The sequence below is a fragment of the Falco cherrug genome, chromosome 5 (assembly GCF_023634085.1).
Source record: "Falco cherrug isolate bFalChe1 chromosome 5, bFalChe1.pri, whole genome shotgun sequence".
In the NCBI taxonomy this organism is placed as follows: Eukaryota; Metazoa; Chordata; class Aves; order Falconiformes; family Falconidae; genus Falco; species Falco cherrug.
In genome coordinates this window covers 53,244,595-53,256,699 of record NC_073701.1, presented here as the reverse complement: position 1 = coordinate 53,256,699, position 12,105 = coordinate 53,244,595, and the positions used below count along the sequence as shown (strand labels likewise).

Below are 12,105 nucleotides of genomic sequence, written 5' to 3'. Positions count from 1 at the left end.
CTGCTTATAAACCTCTTTCACTATTCTAATATAGCTAAAACTGTAACAGGCCATGCACAGCAGTCATAATGCTCTAGTGTTATAATACATCATTACGTGTGAATCAGGAAACAAGGTAAATTGAAATAAATAACCCTCATATCCAGCATAACTACATCAAGACATCTCTTTCTGGATAACTACATCAGAAAAATAGGAGAACAAAAACTATGTTATGCCTCTAACCAACATAATTATATCTGCACATGAACAAGAAAACAGGATCTCCTTTTTTCTTATTCTTCACAAATACAGTGCATACTTCATGCTTTGTAAATACAGGCTATTACAACATATTCTTTTCTACCTATTTTCCTTCAATATACAACCCAGAGGTCTCAAAATACACACACTTTTGTCATTGCTTGCTAAAATCTGGTGTTGTGGCTTCTAATCATGGGCTACTGAGACCCCTGATTCACCTTTTGTAGAGTTGGTGAGAAGAAGGGAAAGAGGGTGCCTAATGGAAGACAGGGAGTTAGGACCCCTGTGTGATACAATGAGCAGAGACCTTATAAATTCCTCAGGAAGGAAAGGAAGCCTTTAGATTTACACTATGTACAAATTCTTATAAAGCTGTACATCTTAAAAAAGGTTTGGCCACCTTCAGCTTCCAGCACTAATTCCCCTCCACAGCCTGGTCTGTTCTCTTCACCAGCTCCCAGATGCAACCCCTTGCTCACTGAGCTAGAGACTCTGTCCTAGGCACATTTTCTCTGCCCCTGAATCCAGTCTTCAGTTCCAGTTTGCAGCTTATAACTCACCAATTCCCATTTCTAACAACATTGCTGAGAACACAGGGTCCAGTACCCAGTTGCAGACCCAAATCCATCCCTGGCATAACATGCAAAAGCAGTTAACTTCTAGAAAAGACTTGTTTGGTGGAGAGTGTACTCAGCAAAGGTTAAATTGTCAAGGAATTTAACACATAAAATTCCAATTGTTAAGAAATCAGACATCTACATTCCCATGCGGAGCTTATTTGCACCATTAACTTGTTCTTTTTCTTTTTTGAACCTGCCCTGAGGGCCATATTAAGAACACAAACTATAGGAACTCATTTTGGGAATCGCAACTCCTACGGCATTTTAATTCAATAGCATGGCAAACTGTTGAGACATCCTACAATTTAAGGCTTCCAATTTCCATCTCTCAATAAGGTCAGCAGAGAAAAGCAGCTATGTCTCTCAGAAGACAAGTTGTTATAGTTGGTAGTTTGAACTCCTGTGTCACTTCAAAAATTCTAACTTTCACTGCCAAGTATTTATATCATTATCCCAGAGATTTGAAAAAAATGCCACAAAGCACTTCATTTGTATTCTTAAAAAACCCAGTCTTAATACAGGTAATTTCAAAAGTGTGTGCTAAAAGTGTGTTTCTTTATCTGCAATACTAATCAAATGCATTACAGTAGGAACTGATTTTGTTTAAAAATATCGAATAAACATTTTGTGTGTATGCTTTTGCCATTTTTGTCAGCACAGAAATGGTAAGTTCTTTTTGGTTTCTTTCTTCACATGTTTTTAGTACTGTAAAATATGTATTTGTCTCTATTTCTTTGATGCAGAAAGCAAGCACTGAGAAGTACATGTCTGAAGTTGACACTATGAATCTGAAACTAATAAAAGAGGCTAATTGAGGTTTCATCTTTTTTTGTCTCCTTTTTGCTTGTACCATAGAATGCAAGTGTGTCTAAGTGATGAGTGGCAAGCATGAATGCTAATACCTTAATTAATCTATTTCTATGGAAAAAAAAAAAAGTCATTTCCATCTGTTGGGATAATGTAGTGCTGTTTTGTGACTGATTTTACTAATTTCTATTGCACAGAATACATGCAACATACATCAGTGCACTATCATTACCACCACTGTAGTGACAGCAAACACCTAAAGTTCTTTGATGCCAAACACATTTTGAACACCATTATAATGCTTTGTCACATGTGCTAGCCCTAAGTGCCAAACTTGCAAGTGCTGCCAACAGTCTGCAATCACTGAGGCTGTACAATGGGAGGGCACTACACAATGGTCATGCCTGAAACTGCAGTGGGAGTCTGCTAGCAGGTGTGGGAAGATGACTTATTCTAAAAGACCAGAAATTTTAAAAAATATATAAAGATAAGAAAAGCCATGAAATACAGGAGGTGTTCTGAGCTGTCTTCCATGCAATGTGCTTTCTGAGCATTCCCACAGCACCTTGATCATCACCTACCGCAGAGTACTCCACTGGAAAACCCCAAAGAGAGATAAAGTGAAGTAACTACCAAGCTTGCTGTCAAAACAACTGGGAAGTGTTCTTTGGGGGATACAAATACTCAGGCTGGAAGAAAGCAAACACTGTTTAAACAATCCTGCAAGTCTGGGCAACTCCAGTCCATGCAGTTTTATGCTTTGACCATTGAAATCAGATGCTGCCATTCATAGTAAACATGTGAAAAGAATATCAAATTCATGAACTCTGAAATATATCAACTTCCACAATGTTTGGGCTTTCTGCAGTTTGTCAATAGCTGACTTAAAAGTGTAAGTTTCCTACAGTCTAAAGTTATTAGCCACTTCTCTATGAATTACACTATTATTCAGAGCACTGCTTGCTTTTTGGGTGGAACTGCAACACATTCAATTCTTCACATTCAGCAATCACTTTCACCAAGTTGAAAGAAAATGCATCAACAACTAAACTAAAAAAACCAATGGCTTAAGTTTGTTCACTAGGGCTTCCTGATTTGTGAATTAACAGTAATTCCATTTCTTAACATCTTAAGTCTTACAACCACAAAGGGAAAGAGTGTATCATGCTAAGGCCCCATTCTTTCCCATTAATTTTCCTCCTTCATTTGTGGGAACTTTTTTAATTGCCCTATTATGTTACTATCCTTTTGGAAATGCTATTTTTTTAATCTGCAGATGTTTTTAATGCACACCTCTGATTACATATTGCTGCAAGTGTCATGAGACAGGAATGCACCATGTCCCAAAAATGAAAAAAATACTAGCATGTAACTGGAGGTTTGACCTTGAAGATAACAAACAAAGGAACTACTTAAAGATACTGCATAAACTAAAATTACAAATATAATCAACAAAAGAACGAGCTGATGATGATGAATCTACACACACATACATACAAATATTAAGGATTAATAATATTGAGATTTACAGGGGGAAAAAACCAAACTAAGACCCTTTCCAGTTTGTCATCCACCATGACCTGGTTAGCTAGACATTTGCTCTTCAATAAAAGCTTAATATTATTTTGATTGCTTGGCTGTAAGACCAACAGCTGTAAGAAATATCAGAAAGATGTGACAGATTGTAAAGCCAAATAGAGCTCCCAAGTCAGCCTGCCCAACATCCTCTACTCCTCAAGTCATGGAATATTACCCCCTTACTCCCACAGCCCAATTACTTTTGTTTGAAAAATGCAAACTTTTCTTCAAATGTTCCAAGATTCACAATAACATTTTGAAAGTTGGCACAACGTCTCACAAATACATGCAAGTCAAGAAATGCAGATCTGGACTGAGATGCGTATGTTGGATGCAGCCTGCATCTCACTTTCCTTTGACACATAAATCAGTTGGTCAGTGAGGTCCTTTTCCTATCTAACCTCCTCCTTGGTATTGTGCAAACATTAGGCCATATATATTACATGAACAGATGCAGAAAAGAGTACTATTCCATATCAATGATTAATGGCTATGACCTAACTTTTTAAAATAAAAATCAAAAGACAATTACATTTTCATAATCACACCGACCTTGAAACAGAAAATTCATTTAACAGCACAGATTATTAGCATAGCACAAGAACACTTTTCTTTTTTTGATGCTCATATAAGAAAACGGACAGCTTTAACTCCAGCAAATGGTGTAAGGGTACAGTTAATTTAGAATTATGTTCAGACACCATCTTTGCTAAAGCAAACATCTCCTCAGGAAAAATGCAACTCTTTAAAAGCATCTTGTGATGTTGCAATAGGAAAAAACCATCAGGTGAGCTGGTCTCTTTTCTAGAGCTGGAAGGGCTCCGATAATAACCAGAGTTACTGAAAGCAAAACCACCTGCTCATCATAAAAAAATGACAAGGTAATTTATTTAAGAAACAAAGGATACCAAAGAGGACTATTTTCTAGCATAAATGAAAAGAAAAACAATGGGTGCCAGAAATATACATATATATATATATATATATATATATATATATATGTATATATAAAGAAATAAGAGAAGTATGACATAGTGAACCAAATCCAAGAAAGAAAAGTAATGAAAGAAAAATGTTTTAAAAAACATCAGCTTGAGATTCAAGGAGAAGTGCTCTCTTCTCTCCCATAACCTGCCTGTCCATAAATAACAGCTCCTCCTTTAAAGCTGCCCAAAGCATGTCCTGCCTCCATAAAACTCAGATTCTAGAATGAGGATTTTGCCATAGCAAGAGCTGAGAGAGCTTAAATACAACATGCAATATGTACTCCAGAGAATGACAGACAGAATTAAGGTTAAAGACCTGGATGGATATTTGGTTTAATATACTATTAATGATGCATTCATTTACAGTGAAAATTGCTGAAACAGAATTTTGATTCTCTTTACTGCAGCTGTCGAGCCACAATGTTTAACTACACTGTTTCTTTGATGTATCACTTTATAATATTTCAAAGTCTCCCCCTCTACATGTAAAATACCTGTTCACTTCAGTCCTACCACTACATAACCCAACGAGTTTTCCTACCCATAAAACGTGTGAATTCAGCTTTCTGCCACCCATGAAGACCTTCCATGAAGACCACAGTTGATATTTGGGCTATTCCACACCTCCACCATATAAATAAAATGAAGCTAACTTCATTAACCAGATTTACTCACAGCTGCCATAAAAGAAAATCCGTAACCTCCATCCATCCTTTGCTTATTCAGAATGATTAGCTGTTTTGCTCTGAAGCCACATACATCATAAACACTATGTTGCAAACTAAGCTAGCTGGGCCCTTACAGATACACAGAGTTACAGTTCTGTAATAAATTGCACAAATAATAGAAACATCTGGAGTATAATTTCTCCTCCAAATTTATTCTACCATGTGGAAGCGGTAGATATTCAGCACTCATTCTCAAGTATGATATTCAAAGTTAGCAGACAATAATGGAAGGAGAGAGGAGAGTACTGTCTTTAAAAATAAGAAGGGAATCACACATTATTCCCAGATTTAATACTTGTACATAAAAGCATTTACCACTTTATTGAACCACTTGTCAGTTTCCTCCTTCCTTTAAATATCAGTCTACATCCCTCTGTCTTGAAGACTAACTTCTGTATCATGATTCATCTAGACAGAGCTGAGGCAGTATTTTGTTGGCTCGATTGGTGTGCTGTTAGGTTTATGGCCCCATTCCTGCAGCGGAAGCTGCAAGCACCTCTTTCATTACTATTTGATAAAGTAACTTGAGAGCCAGAGATGGATGTCACTATGGAAACAGGAGTGACTATTATAGAGACCAATGAAACAAGGATGGACGCCTCCATGAGGCATTGGCTTCCTTCAGTTTCTTTCTTTTTCCCAAAACAGCTTCTGAAAAATGCTATTACATCTCTAAACATCATTCTGTTGTGTTTTGTTTTAAGTATCCACCTGACTGCAAAAGCAGTGGGAAATGTGTGTCTGTTCTGCATCGCTGCAGGCCTGAGAGGTACCATGCCCTCCTAGGAGTACCAGGGGACACCCTGGCCTCTGAAATGTGAACAGGGCAAGTTCTCAGTCTCATCTAAGGTTGCTGCAGTGTCTTGCACGGGCCAGTTTGACAACCAGGAACCCAGGACACAGAGGTCTCTGAGGGCACAGAGAACTCCTTTTCTCTTGGGATGACTGCCCCTTGCCAGGGAGACTCTTGGGAACGTTTCCCTCATGGGCCTTGAGTCCACTGTGTGATGGCAGAGGTCGAGTAAAGAGAACGATGGAGGAGCGTTTTCCTGGCTCTGGCATCAGCTACACTGGGAGCTCAGCACACAACCACTGACTAAAGCCTGGAGATAATGCCCGCGCTACCGGCTCGGCGCAGCCCAGAGCAGGGTGACTAGTGCTGCAGCTGGCACGGCGCAGCAGGGGGTCCATCGGGACCCACCTTTCCCAAGGTCACCTCGACCACAGAGCCGTGACACCAGCCTCCTCGCAGGCCCGCTCCCGGTGACGGCAGCGCTGCAGCGCGGCTTTGGCCGTGCTGCCGCCGCCGCGGCTCCCCGCCCACATTTCCCAGCGGAGCTGCCCCCGGGGCGGGGGCGCCCCGAACCGCCGCTCCGCTCGGGGCGGGCGGTGCCGCCGCGCCCGGGATGCGGCAGAGGCGGCCTCGGCGCCCGGCTCGCCGTCCCGCGGGGATGCGCGCAGCGGCGAGGGGGCGGGATGGCGCCGCGCCCCCCGGAGCTGCGGCCTCGGCCCGGCCCCGCCGCCCGCCTCCCTGCCCCGCTGTCAGGGCCCGGGGCGCCGCGGGCTGAAGGGCCGGCGGGGCGCGACGGGGCGGGCGGCGTCTCCCTGCGGTGGCTGCTTTGGTACCGGGGGGCAGCGCCCACGGCGGGGCGGCGGCTGCGCCCCACGCGGCGTCCGTCCGTCCGTCCGTCCCTGCGTGGGCGGCGGCTCGTGTGTGCGTGGGTGCGTGTGTGACTGACAGTGCAGCGCGCACGGCGCGGTGGCAGCCGCCCTCACGCCGCCGGCCGGGGGCCACGCCGGCACGGCCCGGCTGCGGCAGCCCCTTCTCCGTCCCCCGGAGCCCTCCCCGGCTGGGGCGACCTCAGCGGCCTCGCTGCTTCTCCTCCTCCTCCTCCTCCCTCCTGGCGGGTAGGTTACGTTACCTGGTCTCTAGCTCGGGCTGGATCTAATCCCGCGGCCGCCGCCGGCTCCTCTCCCTGCCGCGGGGGTGAGTGGGGTAATTAATTTATTTATTTCCCATGAGGTGTCCTCGGCAGCGGAGCAGCGGCAGGGAGGGAGGCCCGGGTGCTGCTGCGGGGCCGACGGGGCACCGCTGTCCCGGGGGTGCTGCCGGGGAGCGGCCGAGGCGCTTCAGCACCGGCGCGGGGGGGCGGGAGCTGCGGAGGAGCCGCCTCCCGGGCTGCCCAACCCGGCTCCGCGGGGCCGGCGGGGGCGCGGCGCCCGGCCCGGGGAGACGGAGCCAGCGCGGCAGGGGGGACGCACCGCGGCGGGCAGCACCGGACCCCCGCGCCCGCCGGGGCGAGCCGTGAGCCCTCCCCGCCCGCCCGCCCGCCTGCCCGGGGCCGCCGCCGAGCGCGGAGCCCCCTCGCCCGTAGGCGCGGCCGGGGCTGTGCGCGCTCCCCGGGCAGTGAGGGGCGCGGAGCCCCCCGCCGGTGCGTGCCGCGCCCTCCGCCTCGCTGCCGGCGGCCCAGGACGCGGCCGCCCCCCGGCCCCGGCCCCACCCCGTTCTCCTCCTCTTCGGCTCTGGGGATGCCAAGTATTGCGCATCACAGCGCTGTTTGCACTCGCTGTTCTGCGGAAAAAGTTATGGAAAGTCACATCAAAACGTTGCTGCTGTTGGGGGGGGGCGGGGGGAGTTAACAGAGACCTGTTTATGCTAGACGCGGCGCCTTCGTCTTCTGAAGCAGGAACACAAATTTGGCCAGTTGGCAATCAGCTGTTGATTAAAAACTTGGTCACCAATTCCTTTGCCCCTTTTTTCTCTCCATTAAAAAAAAATAAATAAAAGTTACAGGAACTGTTTTGTGTCTGTCATGAACATCTTTATGAAAGTGGCCACTTAATTCTCCAGAAATTCTGTCCTTAAGGCTAAAATCCTGTAAGGAAAGAGATATAACGTAATCCTATAATTGCATGATTAAAGCCTTTGCCAGAATGCCTATTCTCATGGGTAAAGGTTGCACATTATGTGCAACATTTAAAGTAGTGTGGGGAGGCCGGATTAATTACAGTTGTTGGCATTACGTTGCAAAATATGTACAAAAGTAAATGTGGTTATCATGTGATCTTATTTAAAAAAAAAAAAACAACACTTTATTGCATGTGTTTCACTTAGCCAGAGCATTGAGGTTCTTTACAGACATGTTTAGGAGCTGAACCTGCTTGTGTGTGAACAGGAGGACGGAGAACTTGGGTTGTAGTTGACGATACTCCAGTTTTCTGAGCTGCTAGTGAAGGAAGGAAGGACTTGATAGGGTTTTCTGTTTATTTTCCATTAATAACATTTTAATCCCTTAGCTAGCATCAGCCACAATGAACAAACTTTTTAAAAAAATAATCTGGAAAGGAGCATGACATCCCTCAAAAAAGCTGCAGTATGAGTGGCAATACCTATTACACATCAAAAAATCCATCCATAGAGGGCTGCCATCTTGAAGCACAAGTTCGTAGCTTTGGCTCCGTTTGTGAATCTGTTTGCTTTTATATGAGAAGTGTTAGGCATTATTCTGTTTCAAACTATAATCATTAAACCAGGAGACACACCCAGAAATGTCAGTAATGTAACATTTTATCATTCCTTCTTTCTTTAGGATATTACTGTTATAATTTATGTATCATCTGCTTCCACTGCAAGTTCGTCAGATTCAAGAGAGAATACTGTGTCATATGTTAGTAAAGCAGCCAGGTCACTGCAGTCGCAAGGAGCAGCAAGTAGTTGACTGGTAGAGACAGGAAACATCTTTATTCCTGAAACAGACTGAAGAGTTTGGAGTTGTTTTCGTGACATCACATAAGCCAAGTAATAGTTATGTACCTGAGTGCAGGGACATTTTTAGGAGCAAACGTCCATGGTGACTGCCAGGGCAGCTCGTGGAAGTCACAGCTGCGTTAATTTAGATGGTGGTGTCAGTCATCTCTTGTGCAAGTACGTGAAAGGAGCCTGTGTCCTGCATGGTCACAGTGTATGGCCCAGCAGCAGGTTGTACTACAGGCTTTGGAAGACCAACAAGCACTCAAGGGGGACCAACTAAGCCGAGCGGAGGGAAGAGCAAACGAGCAGTGACTATTGGGCATGCAAGCAAAGGCAGCTTGGGTACAGACACCCATGGTCAAACACACTGTCACTTCCAGGCAGGCCTACAATTACAGGATAAAAAATGTGTAAATTAAGATGAAATCTGACGTAAGATCTTTCATAGAGAAGCTGCTAGAGCTGAAATCAAAGTTGTATACTTGGCATTACAGCCGGTGTTAAACTCTCTTCCATATTCAAGTACATTTGTATGCCCAGAGGAAAATCATAGCCTGTGTAGGACCTCAGTTACTGTAAAATGCAAAGCATGGGTACATTGTCTTTTACACTGTAATATTACAGTTTACATACTGGTTTATAGAATGTTAGGAAAGTGACTTTCAAAGGGAGCTGAAAAATAAATACATGAAGATAGAAATGGTAACTGTTTTTCACTGCATGGTTCTATTTCCTCCACTGATGTGCCTTAACTAGAATAAATATAGATTTATATTTATATATAGCTCTATAGATATAATTTTATATAAATATATATTTTTAAATTTATAACTGTGTACAATATGTATTATAGACAACTTTTACATGGTGATATGTGTGATAAGGTATATCACAGTATTTTCTGTACTACATAGTACATGATGCACACCCATGTATAACTGCTACGTGCAGTACAAATGGATGTATTGTGTTTATATATAATAAATCTGTATTTATATTACTACTGCATACATTAACATATGTATATAGAAATAGCATATTATATTAACATATGTTAACCGTTATGAAGACTTATATATTTTTTCTGTCTATACATATGGGCATCATGCAGTTTCTTTCCATACCTCTTTTTCAGAACACCCTCTTTAGAAAAGGTGTATGCATCTTAATTGACTTACTGTTACTGTGTGCTTCATCACACTTTGAGTTTTCTAGCCCGAGGCGGAGCCTGAACATAGGCTAGCTGCAGTTATAACGGTGTGTGATTCTGGCCTACAGTCTGCACAAGTTCAGATACAGCTTGGTGTCTGCATTCTGCTTAAAGTCACTTGTCATGCAGTTTCATTTGAACCCAGAATTTTACAGGTCCTCTTCTAAGCTTCGATTTCTCTGCTGCTTTGCTGCCTATGTCTTCTAGTTGTAGAGTCTGGACCTAAAGGGTGTGTGTTTGTGATTGTGTGTCATTCTGGCCTACGTAAGACTACATTCTGATTATGGTGTGGGTTTGGGTTTTTTTTCCTGTATTGATTTCTATTCCATAAATATGCTAATAAAACTTCTCTCATGTCCATATGCAGGCTGGTGTGGTGTGCATGCTCCTCATCTCCAGCAAATACACAGAGTATTATCATCAAAATTATATTGATATATAATTTTTATAAATAACTAATGTAGGCTTTATATCAACAACTAATCATTCTCAGCCTGTGTCTCCACCCTCATTCATACACACCAATAGCTCTGTTGGTAGCATAAAACTTTAATCCTAGTTCTGTTAGTGAAAGAGATAGGTCTACTTCAATTTTTGTGATAAAATTCATATAAATATTAGACTGTAGAATTCTAATGATAAAACATAGCCAAAGCATGTCTTTCTATTGATATCAGTTTTCTCTATAAGCATCAACCATGTCTATTCCAGGCCCAATAAAATTCTTTTCTTTTACAGCTCCCGGGGACACAGAACACGGCACATTGTAACTACAGCAATAGACTTGACTGCAAAAGATCTCTATCAGGCATCACAGAGAATCTGAGGCAGCTGGCAGTTATCAGCTGAAGCAGGTAGTCAGTAGAAGTGTAGAAGATAAATAGATAATAGAAAAGCAATCTGGAAACCTGGGAGAGATAATAAACCTCTCTTCTAGAGGGGAGGTAACAACTCAGGTAGGTCACTGATGAACTCAACTTCCAGAGCAGTGCTGTGTCTAATACTGCTGAAAATACAGTAGCAGTTCATGCCTATCAGCTCTGAAGTAGTATTCAAGGTGTTGTTGGAAATGCAGTTTGACATATTCAGTTATAGAAATCACTATTGCAGTAGAATGAAGAAGGATCATGCTGCTGAAAGACAGGAGCACCATGACCCTTCATGAAATCACAGTTACCAGAATGGAAAACTAGTTACACCCACTTCGTATCCTCCATGCTGCCATGTCTATAATGCCAGCACAACCATCATGTAGTATTCCTGCCATACTGAGCATAGTCCTCGTGTTTTCTTTTTTTGTGTAATTTCTACTTAAAATAATTGAACCATTCTGCTTTCCGTGCCATGAGCACAGAGAGGGAAAGGCCCATGTCTATGAGGAAAAGAATGCAGTGGTTTTAGTATCTATATACTAAAACAGTCCTACAAAACACCCTTATTTTCAAGTCACTCTTATAATTCTCGAATTCCTGGCTATGGAAAGTGTGAAACCTTGCATGAACATGCAAGGAAACTCATACCATGTGATAACTTCAGCTGGGTTCCGAGATCTTGTAGGACTATATTGGTGGTAAGGAGATAGCATCAGGAAGTATTTCTGTGGGAATGGGCACAGAAAAGTCTATCAGGGCCATCTTTCCACCAGAGGAGTGCTCAAATTACTCCACTGACATCTGTCTTTATTTTGTTAAACCATTCAGGTGGACCACAGGAAGTAGCTGATGTCAGTGTAATGAGAATTCTTGTGGAGCTGAAAACAAAAAAAACACAAACAAACAAGAAAAAAAAAGGAATAAATACTTCTGCTGCTCAATTTGCTTTGAAAGATGCTTTAATGCTTTAAAAAATACCTGTCTGTACCAAAAGAGTTACACTGAAAGAGCATAAAGCAAGACACGTGTCAAATACTTTCAGAATATTAGTTATCACTGTCAAATAAAGTCCTAACCAGGAAAGAAAAATACAAAATTCACAAAACTCATTAACAAAATTTCGATGTGTCCATGTTACTGGTTGCATAAATAATGTGAGTCCTTTGAACAGTCTCTGTAATTCTTAAAAAGTAACTGTTGTACGTGTTTTATTTGTTATGTATTGTTTTAATATTTGTTTTACTATGCCACTGGGCATGAATTACTCGTGTGTCTCTGTAGATTCTGATTCTAAGTGATTGCTGAGGGTG

General features: G+C 42.9%; 1 protein-coding gene across 1 annotated transcript in view; it reads right to left on the bottom strand.

The window, feature by feature from the left end:
- The window catches only part of SLC16A7 (solute carrier family 16 member 7), an 81,411-nt gene extending 73,044 nt beyond the window's left edge, over positions 1-8,367 (bottom strand). Inside the window, exon 1 of the mRNA XM_055712021.1 lies at positions 6,885-8,367. The gene's annotated coding sequence lies outside the window, so the exon portion shown is untranslated. The remainder of the gene's footprint in view (positions 1-6,884) is intronic.
- Positions 8,368-12,105: the final 3,738 nt, after the last annotated feature.